This window comes from Haemaphysalis longicornis, unplaced genomic scaffold (assembly GCF_048455015.1).
Source record: "Haemaphysalis longicornis isolate Haplotype H1 unplaced genomic scaffold, Haemaphysalis longicornis Haplotype H1 scaffold_7, whole genome shotgun sequence".
NCBI lineage: Eukaryota > Metazoa > Arthropoda > Arachnida > Ixodida > Ixodidae > Haemaphysalis > Haemaphysalis longicornis.
In genome coordinates, this window is record NW_027526422.1 from 123,026,623 (window position 1) to 123,038,642 (window position 12,020).

A 12,020-nucleotide genomic window follows, 5' to 3' on the forward strand; every position below is an offset into this window, starting at 1 on the left:
CCCCTCCAGACTGGACAAAGCCAGTGAAGCATGACGTCGTTCATCAGATCAACACCACCGGTCCACCTACGCACGCCGTGGCGCGTCGACTGGCCCCAGACAAACATAAAATCGCGGAACAGGAATTTCACCACATGGTTGAAATCGGCATTGCTCGCCCGTCATCGAGCAACTGGTCCTCGTCGTTACACATGGTCTCGAAGAAATCAGGAGACTGGCGACCCTGTGGTGATTACCGCTCCTTGAACGTGGCCACGGTATCCGACAGGTACCCCCTACCTAATATACAGGACTTCGCCAATAACCTCAGTGGATGTACCATCTTTTCAAAGCTTGACCTCCAAAAAGCCTACCACCAAATCCCCGTAGCCCCGGATGACGTCAAGAAAACTGCCATCATTACACCGTTTGGCCTCTTTGAATTCACTCGGATGCCTTTCGGGTTACGCAACGCAGCTCAGACTTTTCAGCGCTTCATAGACGTCGTCCTCCGTGGTCTACCTCTTGTTTTCGCCTACATAGATGACGTTCTTGTCGCCAGTTCATCGCTATCTGAGCACCTGCACCATCTGCGGATAGTTTTCGAACGCCTAGCAGAGCATGGCCTCATCCTTAATAGCGAAAAGTGTGCGTTTGGGTTGCCGTCGTTGGAGTTTCTCGGTCATTTCGTTGACTGCAATGAAATTCGCCCTCTGCCAGACAAAGTGAACGTCATAATCGACTTTCCCTGACCTGACTCCTTGCGCCATCTGCGCCGTTTCCTAATGCTGGTGAATTATTACCGACGGTTCATCCCGGAATTTGCGGCCAATGTTCAACCTCTCGAAACTTTCCTTCAAACTTCCAAGTCTCCCGAGTGCAGTCTTGAATGGTCTGAAGCTGCTGATCGCGCATTCACTACCACCAAGGAGCGCCTGGCCTCTTCTACCCTCCTCGTGCACCCGCGGCACAACGCTCCCACAAGCCTGATGGTAGATGCTTCCCACTGTGCGATTGGAGGTGTACTTCAGCAGCACATCCGCGGCAGCTGGCACCCGCTCGGTTTCTTTTCGAAGAAGCTTTCTCCCACTGAGCAACGGTACAGCACTTTCGGACGGGAACTCCTGGCGGCATACCTCGCTGTGAAGCATTTCCGCTTTTTCCTCGAAGGCCGCAGCTTCGTGATCTTTACCGATCACAAGCCTCTTACGAACGCCTTCAAGTCATCGAAGACTACATATTCTCCCCGAGAGACGCGACATTTGGCTTATCTTGCAGAGTTTACGACGGACATTCGGCATGTCAAAGGAGTTAACAACATTCCAGCCGACGCTCTTAGCCGTATTTCCGCCGTACAGCGCTCCGGTTTCAGTTCTCAGGAGTTGGCCCAAGCCCAAAGCGATTACGAGGAGCTCCGAACTCCACGTTCTTCAAACAGCTCCTCTCTGCAATTCGAGGACATTCTATACCCTGATTCGGGAATCTTGCGACATTGACCCGGTCTCAGGCCGCAGACGGCCATACCTTCCTGCGTCTCTCAGGCGCATTGCCTTCAACTCTATTCACCGTCTCTCTCATCCTTGAGTTCGTGCCTCACGGCGTTTGATTGCCGAGAGATACGTCTGGCCGGGCATGAATACTGACGTACGCGCCTGGGCCCGTTCCTGCCTCGCCTGCCAACAATGCAAGGTCTCTCGGCATACCGCATCGCCTCTGGCTACTCTCCCACTACCGGACTCAAGGTTCTCCACAATTCTCGTGGACCTTGTTGGCCCACTACCACCACCTAAGGGCTGCCGCTACATCTTGACAGTGATCGACCGTTTTACCCGCTGGCCGGAGGCTTCTCCAATCGACGATATTACGGCTGAGACTGTTGCTTCCACGCTTATGTCGACATGGATCGCCCGTTTTGGCGTGCCGTCGGAGATTATCACAGACCGTGGCCGCGAATTTGAGTCCACACTCTTTCGCCGCTTGACATGCCTACTCGGTGTTACTCACCTAAAAACAACGGCCTATCATCCTCAAGCCAACGGCATGGTCGAGAGGTTTCATCGTCAGCTCAAGGCCTCGCAGATGGCTCACGAATCACCTGAGCAGTGGGCAGTTCACCTTCCTCTTGTGCTGCTAGGATTGCGCACTGTCATCAAAGATGATCTTGGTTGTGCCGCATCCCAAATGGTCTACGGCACGTCTTTGCGATTACCGGCAAACTTCCTGGTCCCTCCACAGCCTCAAGATAACCCTTCCTCTCCTGGCCCATCCTACGTAAAGGATTTAACGCGGTTTTTCAGCTATATCCGTCCCCAACCGCCATGGCCGTGTTCCACAAAACCCACTTTTATTCACCCAAGTCTTTCTGTTAGCCAATACGTTTTCATCCGTGTCGACAGTGCCCGCCGGCCACTTCAACGGCCCTACACCGGCCCTCATCTCGTCATTTCACGCGGCGAAAAGACGTTTACAGTTCGCGTTAACGGCCGCGACACTGTCGTTTCCATTGATCGCCTCAAGCCCGCTCTCACCGAGGCCGAACCGCCTGACTTCGACACCACCATCCACCACTCCACCCTGAACACCACCACTCTCCCCTCCGTTCGCAGCCCCACCCGTGAACATCCCCGCACAAAGACTGTCCGTTTTGCCGCCACTCCGTCTGAAGAGGGGGGGGGGGGGCTATGTGGCGGCGCCCCAGCAGCTTGCGTCGTCTGCTGCCGCAAACGGGCACGCTCCAGGAACGATGACGCTGGGGCTGAGCCACGAGTGGCGAGTGATGACCACGCGCTTGCGGTGCGCGCTGGGCACGAGGTGGAATAAAGCGGGGACCCCAGTTTGGGTCCACGGCGCTGTAGCGTGCAGACGTGTGTCTTCTCATCTCTCTGTCGCCGTCGCGACAGTGTAATAAACATAGTAAGGTCCATGAAGCCCATTGAACTCAATGTTAGCGCTAATGCGATCCGTATTTTCCACTTGCGACGGTTCGGCCGCTCGCCTTTGCGAACATTCGTTACGGAAGTTACGTTAGTAGTTACGGAAGGTTTATTACGTATTAACCAGTCAATATCCGCCAACGTTTCTCGCGTAAATCGTAAAACAAAATTACGTCAACCGCTTTTCCCGTACGGCGAAATCGCCGTCGCAGCTGGGCATATAGTTGCGCTCGCTTGCCCGAATTCGAGCTGTTGCTTCAGATCAGCTATGGTAGTGCTTTATGAAATCTTACTGCACCACGTTCTTCAAGAAGTGTTCAGTTAACCAGTCATGAATTCGTGACAATAGGTAAAAAACACTGATGTGACACAAAGGCTCGGTCGCAATTACAGGCGTTGGCAGAATTTGGTCTTGAGGTGGGCAAACCTGTTTTACCGCCGGGTGAGGGGGAGGGGGAATTCATAATTTAAGTAACATTCCGCAGCATATCAGGACCTAACGAATAAAGATTATCTGGGTTATTAAATTTCTAAAAATAAGAAAATGTAGGCACTAATTTTGAGTATGTTTATAACGCTCATATATCAAATAAACGAATGCAAAATTTGTTAATTAAAGGCAACACTTCCAATTGGGGGCACATGTTTTATAACACTTTTCTGGCACCTATGAGACAATATTGTAAAATAAATGGTGTTTTGAGAAATATTGCGAACAACGGGAATTTGCAATGTGCAAATTCCTTTTTACAGGTACTCATACAAAAACATGGGTGCCATTACATACAGTAACGAGCACCACAATGCGATTATCTCGGCGAACTATTTTCGCCTATACTTTTCAATGTTTTGACATTGCAGCTGCATCATAACGAGTCTAGCCAGATGATTGTCGGATACTGTCGATTGAAGCAACGTTTTCGTGCACGGAATCTTGTTAAACGAACTCTGAATCAGGAAAACTCACGGGAGTATGACGGCGATGTGCAGAGCGCGAATGGTATAGAGATGTAATTGATTGAATGTGGAGTTTACCGCACCGAAGCTCCGAATCAGTTATGAAGCTCGCTCTGGTTGAAAACCCGAGAAAGATCATCAATGTGCACTAAAATCTGAACAAAGGGCGTTTTTGCTCCTTGCCTCTATCAGAAAAGCAGCCACTGCAGCAGCGGATTGAATCCGCGTCTTTGGGCTTAGCAGCACAACGCCTTATCCACTATTCTACCGCGGCGGGTTTATGTCGGGATGTGTCCCCTCGGCGAATTCCTGGAAATCTATAGGGTACTTATTTCAGTCCGTTGTATTTTACTATCCAAGCAAACTTTCGCTTTACAGTCGAAGTCATCGAATTGGTAGCATTTTTAACTGAGACGCAGAGCTTCGTTTTTAAGTGTTACTGGGTTTTTCGGCGCCTTTAGGTGATACAATAAAATAAAGCAGATGCGGGCCGTCTCAAAATTGTTAATCTCGTACTGGCAGCATAGAGTTCAAGTGAGATATCAAAATTCTACGCAGTTCCAGAGTGTTTGGTGTGCCTATATTTTGCGTGCAATGACTCGCCCCACACTGAGTTCTCTTTCAAGCTCCCTGCAGTCTCCAGCTTCTCCGAATGTTGGTGCGTAAAGCTTTCTTCCGGTTTTATCTCGTGCGCGCTTTTTGTTCCCGTAAGACACGGCATGTTCTGCTGCACATAAAAGTGAACATCTCTCCGATTTAAATATCTTTTGGTAAGATAGCGCGCACAACAAATAGGCCAAAATGATACATGCCGCTTTTTTTCTACTAGTTCATTCTTGAAATGTAGAACACCTAACTCTAGCTCGCCCAACATCGGAGACTCGTTAAATAGTTCTCTTCTTTTCGGGTGTGTACCCGACGGGCACTCACCCAAACCGTAAGATTTGAAATAAAATTGCAGTGTTTGGTGATATTATCCTAATTATCATTCACCGGGTATACAATGGAGCCAACTAACTCAATAATGTATCCATAAAAATCATGTACCTTGCATGTAAGTGGCCAACTTCATTGACCATGTTACAGCCAGGATTACACGGAGCAAGGATATTTGTATATAGCAATAGGAGGAAAAGAAGATTTTGGTAAGGAATTTTCTTTTTTTAGTCTGTTTCCCAAAACGTCGGTCTACCGAAACGCTTTGAACGCGAAATAGAGGGGTCAGATTTTTCGTTCTGATGAAGCTTACATGCGAGAATTATTTGAGGGCAAAGCGATCTCGAGACCGCCCTGTAATGTTGGAGGCTGTTCTAGGGTGGCAATGGTGGTAAAAATGTCATCGGTTTTAAAACGGTTGAGAAGCTCGGAATGTTTTATCTCTATTAAACAAGGTGCTGCAATAAAATCAGCATTGGGTTTTCCTTTTAAGATGAATCCGAAGTGCATTTAAGGTTTGCGAAGAGATAAAATGGACCACCTTCGCACGTGTGTAAACCGTCTATTTCCCCAGCGTTCCCAGAAATTTTGCGCGCGGAGGCTGCGAGGTGCCATAGCCGGAGTTTTCTCTTACAGTTCTGTCTAACCCACAAGGTAAACATTAGGGTCACGACTAGCCAAGGTGAGAACGCTGGACTTTGCCACGCCACGCCAGGTGAACTGCTATATGCTGGTTTTTTTTTAGAAATTATTATAATTCTTGCGGCCGGAGACTGGTGCGACAATTGACTTTACGCCAAAGTATATTCCAAGAAGTCAATGAGTATAGCTGCAGGCTTCCTTTAAAGCCTTTTATTAGTTGTCAGATCAGCCCGCATTTCACGTAAATTTGTTAAAATAGCCACTCTTAAATGGATACTTCCCTACAGCACAAGTATTGTTTGCTGTTTAATGCAAGTCGAAAATTCGTAGCAAAAAATGTTGGAGAAGGAACTACGATTTGAGCCTGTATGAGACGACACGACAGCATATGGTGCCTATACTGCCTAAATGGCACTTTTCAGTGCTATTAGAGACGCCTAAAACAAGACTATCTGTGCCTAAAGTTAGTCTCTAGCTATCATATTCACGGGAACCTTGTTTGTGGTAGTTCTGGCCTTGTAGTTTTAGCAAAAGTTGTGCAGAAAACGTCAATCTATGTTCCGACTCAAGCAGTAGCTTCTGAACAGAATGTTTCCCAGGAGCAAACACACAAAAGCAAGCCTTTAGAACGTATTTAACACGGCCCTTGAGGGGCTCAGCACCTGCCGTTAAGCGAGAGGAGGGGTTGACAAATCACTGAGGTGTAGGTAATGTTGTGATGGACAGGTTAGGTAGAGAATTTGTCCAAGAAAAACTACGGTTTTTTGAGAAAAATACCCCGGCCATAATTTGCAAGGAAAAGGCGTTCAGAGTTGGCTGGCTTAATTCTTTGTTTACGGTGCCTACTTCAGTTCCCCCTGAAGAAACCCCAACTGAAGAGCCCTTCCCCCTCCACCCCCTTTATGATGTTGGGGCGCTCCAAACAATCTGGAAATTTTCTGATCACAATTTCAGCGGAAACAGGAGAAAGCATGGATGAACTTGCGGGGCATAGAAAGAAGTGGGAAGGGAGAGGGGCAAGTGCTGGTTCTGTTTGTGGGGGGCAAGTGCCCCTTTCACACCCCCCTGCCGAAGTACGTCAAAAAGGATTGAATGAACAGCCTTTATACAGAGAAAACGGGCTCCAGACCATCAGGGGAAGGAGCACGGGTAAAAGATTTGTTTGCGCATCGATATGCACAGTCGAACAAAGAGGCAGGCGAGGACCGCCCCAAAACACACTTTTCTTCTAAGATTGCTCATATTATCGATTACGGTGTAGTTGCCTAGTAGTTGATAAACCCAGGGTCGCCTGGAAATTTCCCCGGAAAGAAAAAGGAGAGGAAGAAATGGTATGCACGACACACTCTAAAAATCTTTTTTTCGCACCTTGCAACCCTTCGCCTGCTTTTGTTACGGTCATAAATGTTTAAAATCGATCAGAATAACGGAATGCAATAATACTACTGCCTGTGTACGCGCGCGCATGACGTCACCACAAAGCGACCAAGGCCGAAATTGGCGCGAATGAGGGGACAAACAAACAACCGACGTCGGTTCGGAATGCATGTGCGGGTTCAGACAAGACATTTCAAGGCAATTCTTTACTCATTGGTTTATATATTTTAGCTTTCTTACCTACCAAGACATGTCGTCACCGAAAACGTGCGGTGACAGGGTTGTTCTCTTTTAGCATGATCTTTCGGTGTGGTGCGGAGTCGTAAAAGTCCCGCTCTATTCCTTCCGTACGCTTTTCCAGCCGTGACCGTAGCGCAGGATTCACAACCAAAATGGTCAAGAACGCCGCAACCGGAACGCAGACAGTCAGAAGACCAAGCCCCAAAGCGATGCTACGACGCGGAATGTCACAGTAGGAGATGCCTTAAACCATGTTTGTAGACGTCGAAGAGAAGCGGGCATCACGGGCAGGCACGCTCCCGTGCGCGAGTGGTTGGTCGAAAGGAGGAAAACTCACAACGCGGGCGAAAATACATTGTTTTGATTTGCAATAACACCAGTAATATTTATCACGCTAAGAAAATTTTTGAAGGAGCTGGTTCCTGAAACATTGATTTCCCTAAGAATGTGAACTCCTATGTATCATAAAAACCTCTTTCAGGACCTCTTGAAACCAGGTAGTGTACACTTTTTAACTCTGCGAAACTCCATTGACTCCGCCGCACGTGAACACGCGCGGGCCAACCACTCTGCAAAATTGAATAGCTCTTGTCGCGTCTCCTTGTTTGCGCAAACGGTGAAGGGGATTGTGACAGACAGGCCTTCTAAGTTGTCTCAGCGGTTTCAAATTGCATTTAACGAGTTCAGTGACCTGCGTTCCTCTTGATTCCCCATAATTCGGGCGGGCACTTATACTGGAAATTCGTGTACAATGTAAACACAACAATTCAAGCCACTCAGGGAAATTCGTCAGAATTCCTTTTGATCAAATCCGTTTCGGACATCTGACTTTGGCTGTACACTGTGTCGAATCAAGATCAAAAAGTTGTGCAAGATGCATTTTTAAACATCCGAATCTGCTCTGCATTGAACATTTTCTCGTTTTTGGAGCCTAATATTTACTAGATTATCACTGTTGAAATCAATATGGCCCTATATCTGAAAGCTCTACACCTGCAAACTTAGCTAGCTTTGAGAAAAGTGTATATTATGGCCAAACACCGTACTGTGTATTGTAGCTAGGAACAAATCCGACAATGGTATGCAAACTTCTTATTCTTAATGCGCGTGTTTTAGTACTGGTATGTGCCCTCCTCGCTGACAGGCCTATTTCAATTAAAACAGCCACCACTCTAGCGCTTTTATTCTGATTCACAGGCCCACAGAGCCAGGAATTACGATTTGTTTCTTGTTGGTGTTTACAATCTGTGTAAGGTAATTCCAATTTCCCCCTTGCCACATGAGGTGGATCGCTAAGAAAATATTGAAAGAGTTAACAAAGTTCAAGAAGTGTACTGTGAATAGGTAGCATTCTTGGGGTTCTCGGTTGATGCGATACAAGTAAGCAAAACCTATGTCAGCACAAACCTGGGAAGTATTGTAAACAAATTAAATTAAGTTGCACCAATTTTATGCAGGCGATATAGATATTATTAGCGGGAAATCGGCTGGTAGTTTGAGTAAAGCTGTCTATGGTTGGGGCTAACCCTCTGATAGCCAGCAGAAAACCCACAAAAGCAAGCAGTCCTCATCTCTTAAGGAAATCGAGTTGCAGGGGCGACAAAGCAGCAGGGAATACGAAACTTTGTGTCAATGATGATGATGGTAGGTTTGTTTCGCGGAATATTATCAGGGCCGAGCAGCGCCAGTACTATGACAGTGACTTATAAGAGCGGGAATATGATGTAGGGGTTATGTTGTCATAGATATTTTCAATTACTGCGTGAAAAGACAACAAAGGTAAAACTTGTACAGTGGGCCAAGTAAAAAGCGCCACCATTGGAAGAATTTTCTACTTGTTTTGCAGGCGACCGTCCTTGCGGCAGCAAGGCGGGACCCTTACGGGCTCAAGCGGAATAAGGTGACTGCGCTCATGGGTGATGATATACCTTACATATCTTAAAAAATCGCACTCCACACATGCTTAAAAACGCCGTTAAGAGAAAAAATGACGCCCAAGATAAACATCGCAGTAGATGTGGAGTTATCATGCCTATATGCAATGGTGACAAGTGGTGATTTATTTATGGTTTAAGTAGTTTTATTTCCACGACTATATAAACTACCGATAACAAGGCGGCCCATCTCGAGCACCGTGGCTGTTTCGTGCCTCTCTCTAGGTACGATGAGTAGCATTGGTATGGCCCATCCGCAATCTACACAGCGTAACCTCAACTATTTTTTCTCGCTTATCAGCGATTTATTTATTTTTGTTTTCCTATATAAAAATTATTTGGTGACAGCCTTCTCCATTCTTCCTGCAAATGGTCACGCAGCCTCTTCCGTATGTTTTATTTAACATCCTTTTAAAGGACAAACAGATTTGCAGTTTTTGTTTGTGGACTAAGCAGGCATTCTTTAAAAGCCGAATAAAAATGTGAACCTTTGCGATTTTTCCGAGTAGAAAGCCCGCACTGCACTTTGAGAATCGCTGAATAAAACCTCTTTTAACGTGTTTCACTATGTTAGGTTTTATATCCCTCACAAGGTAGCGCATTTCAGTAGTGAATGCTGACGCGGTTTTACGTTTACCTGATTAATAGGTTGGTTATAAAAGAGTTTTTGAAACACAGGGGAGTTCCTGCCTTATTTGTCTCAAAATGTAGTGGGTGTTTTAAAAGAAGGTTTGAAGTTGTAAAATGCCTTAAACAGCAAACGGCTATTACATTTTCTGTCACTAAACAAACCTATGCGCTGTCACTAAAATTCATTTCCCTTTTACAATATAGCACAGCATAACACACCTTGTTATGTTTGATAATTGTATAGGATAATTATACAACAAAGCTGCCACTGATAACAAACAGTGTTCAAATTTTTACTTTCACATCGCCGGAGAAGACACGAATACTTTTTTTCAATAATGGCAGTGCGGCTGTCTTTTCACTGTACTGATTTGGGCTTGCATGGGACCTTGAAGAGCGCTTCGAACGTCCTTCTCCGCAACGTTAGCTAGACTTACAATCTAAATTCGCAATTTGAGTTTTTGTCTCTACGGTGTACACGATTTCACTTAGCATAAAGATACCTCTTTTGCTGCTATTTTTGGAAAAAATCGCCTTATACCCATAATAGATTACGCAATATTGCAGGTTTACAAGGTAATTGGCTTAACTTCTATCAGTTCAAAATAACATATTGGAAAACGACACCTATGTAGAGGAATAGGGTAGGCGGTCGGGCGTTACTGAAACGAGATTTCGCTCCTATACAGAAACATGCCTTCAAAAGCCTTCTCATTAGAAAAAGCATTTGTCATTACTGGGTGGCAATTTATAACCTTAGTTTTAAGATGTGAACATTGTTACTTCTTCGCTGTTCCGTACTGCAATGAAGGTACAAATGTTGCATTTTAGGTACACTCGTTATGTCATTAAACAAATCTGCTAGCTGAACATGAAACGCTAAATGCAACGCTGATATTAAACAAACAAAACACAGGCTTATCGCAGTAGCAGCCCACTGACGTTTCCAAAATTGCTTTGGGTAACCTTAAACTCCACGTCAACGTTTCCTCCCTGAAAACAACTCTGTATTGTGATAAACTGTATAACTTATCAGCGACGACTCTTTTACTGGACTTAAACATTTATTGTATTGTAAACTCAACATTCAAAGCCAAACAGGTTTGGGTATCTGGAAACACTTTATTGTAAACTTCTACGATACAAAAATACTATGCGTGTAGCCGTTTAAGAAGCGCAGTGTTGCTCTGTGTTGATTACGCAAAAAATAATTTTTACAGCTGTAATATCGAAGCTTTAGGATTCTGCAGAAAAACAAGGTTTTCCTAAAAGCTCTGGCCTTCCAATCTGCCACAAAAGCGTTAATATAAATGCGAAAGTCTATTAAAGCACGTAATGAAACGTCGTTTGCCGAAAATTCTGGTTTAGGTAGGAAGTCGTTTTAACGTCAATTGCTGTAAAACGAAACACAAACTTACCAAGGAGAGTCAAGAGAACGATCAAGAGCTTGTTCATATTCCGCGCTAGATTTTTGAGTGAGATGAAAGTATATTCTATACCGTGGTTCAGCAATCTCATTTATAGTTGATTTCAAGGGGCTCGCATGCCTCATTGCGGTGGACAATGCAGGTGCAGAGTTTCATGCCACTCTATCAAAAGTTCGAAATGTGAAAATTTACAAACTACCATCGATCAACTGTGTTCAGCGTTTGTTTTCCTAAATGTCAGTTTTTTGTCCTCATCCTAAATAACATATAACGAGCTGGTCATGCGGCTAATTGGGTTGAAACAAAGCGAACTTAAAGAATTTTTAATTTTGGTTATCCTGTCTAATTATATTTCTACACAAACATTTGTGCATGGTTTACGAGAGTTCGTTTCTGGCTGGAGGTTTCTGACATTTTACAAAGATCCAAAACGGTCACACCAATGCGCGCGTGGTTCGACCGTATAATACAAGGACATGAACATATCTGAAATGTTTCTCGATTTCTTATCTACAGAAATTAGTGAGCGCTAAGGGGGTCTCATCAACACAAGTACGACATAACTAAGATACCTCCATGGTATCTTTTTGTTGCATGAATAACAGTAGCAACCAGCGATGAAGCTGTTAGTTGGTGTACCAACCAATCCAATAGATATTGAATAATCAATAAAAGATGTTTACTTAAAATAAAACTCAAAATGTACCTGAATACGTTTGCTAGAGAGGCACTGAAATGGTCAGTAGTTATTAGGAAGCGTTACATTTAACGCAAACATCACAAGAGGCCTGCAAGATATCAGGCGTTCCCGAAATAAAATATTCTGCTAAAATTCCGAGATATTTAAACTAATGTGTAGCATTCCTATGCCGCTTGTCTACACTGTGAGTGCTTTACAGTCAAATGTTTTGGTTTTTCATAATTGGGTTTCACCAACTACCCACATTTACAATATTACGAGCGGA

The 12,020-nt window shown here is 45.0% G+C and overlaps 1 long non-coding RNA gene across 1 annotated transcript in view; it reads right to left on the reverse strand.

The window, feature by feature from the left end:
• The window catches only part of LOC144145027 (uncharacterized), a 29,968-nt gene extending 18,816 nt beyond the window's left edge, over positions 1 to 11,152 (reverse strand). Inside the window, exon 1 of the long non-coding RNA XR_013317400.1 lies at positions 11,047 to 11,152. This is a non-coding gene — a long non-coding RNA (uncharacterized LOC144145027). The remainder of the gene's footprint in view (positions 1 to 11,046) is intronic.
• Between the last annotated feature and the right edge of the window lie 868 nt (positions 11,153 to 12,020).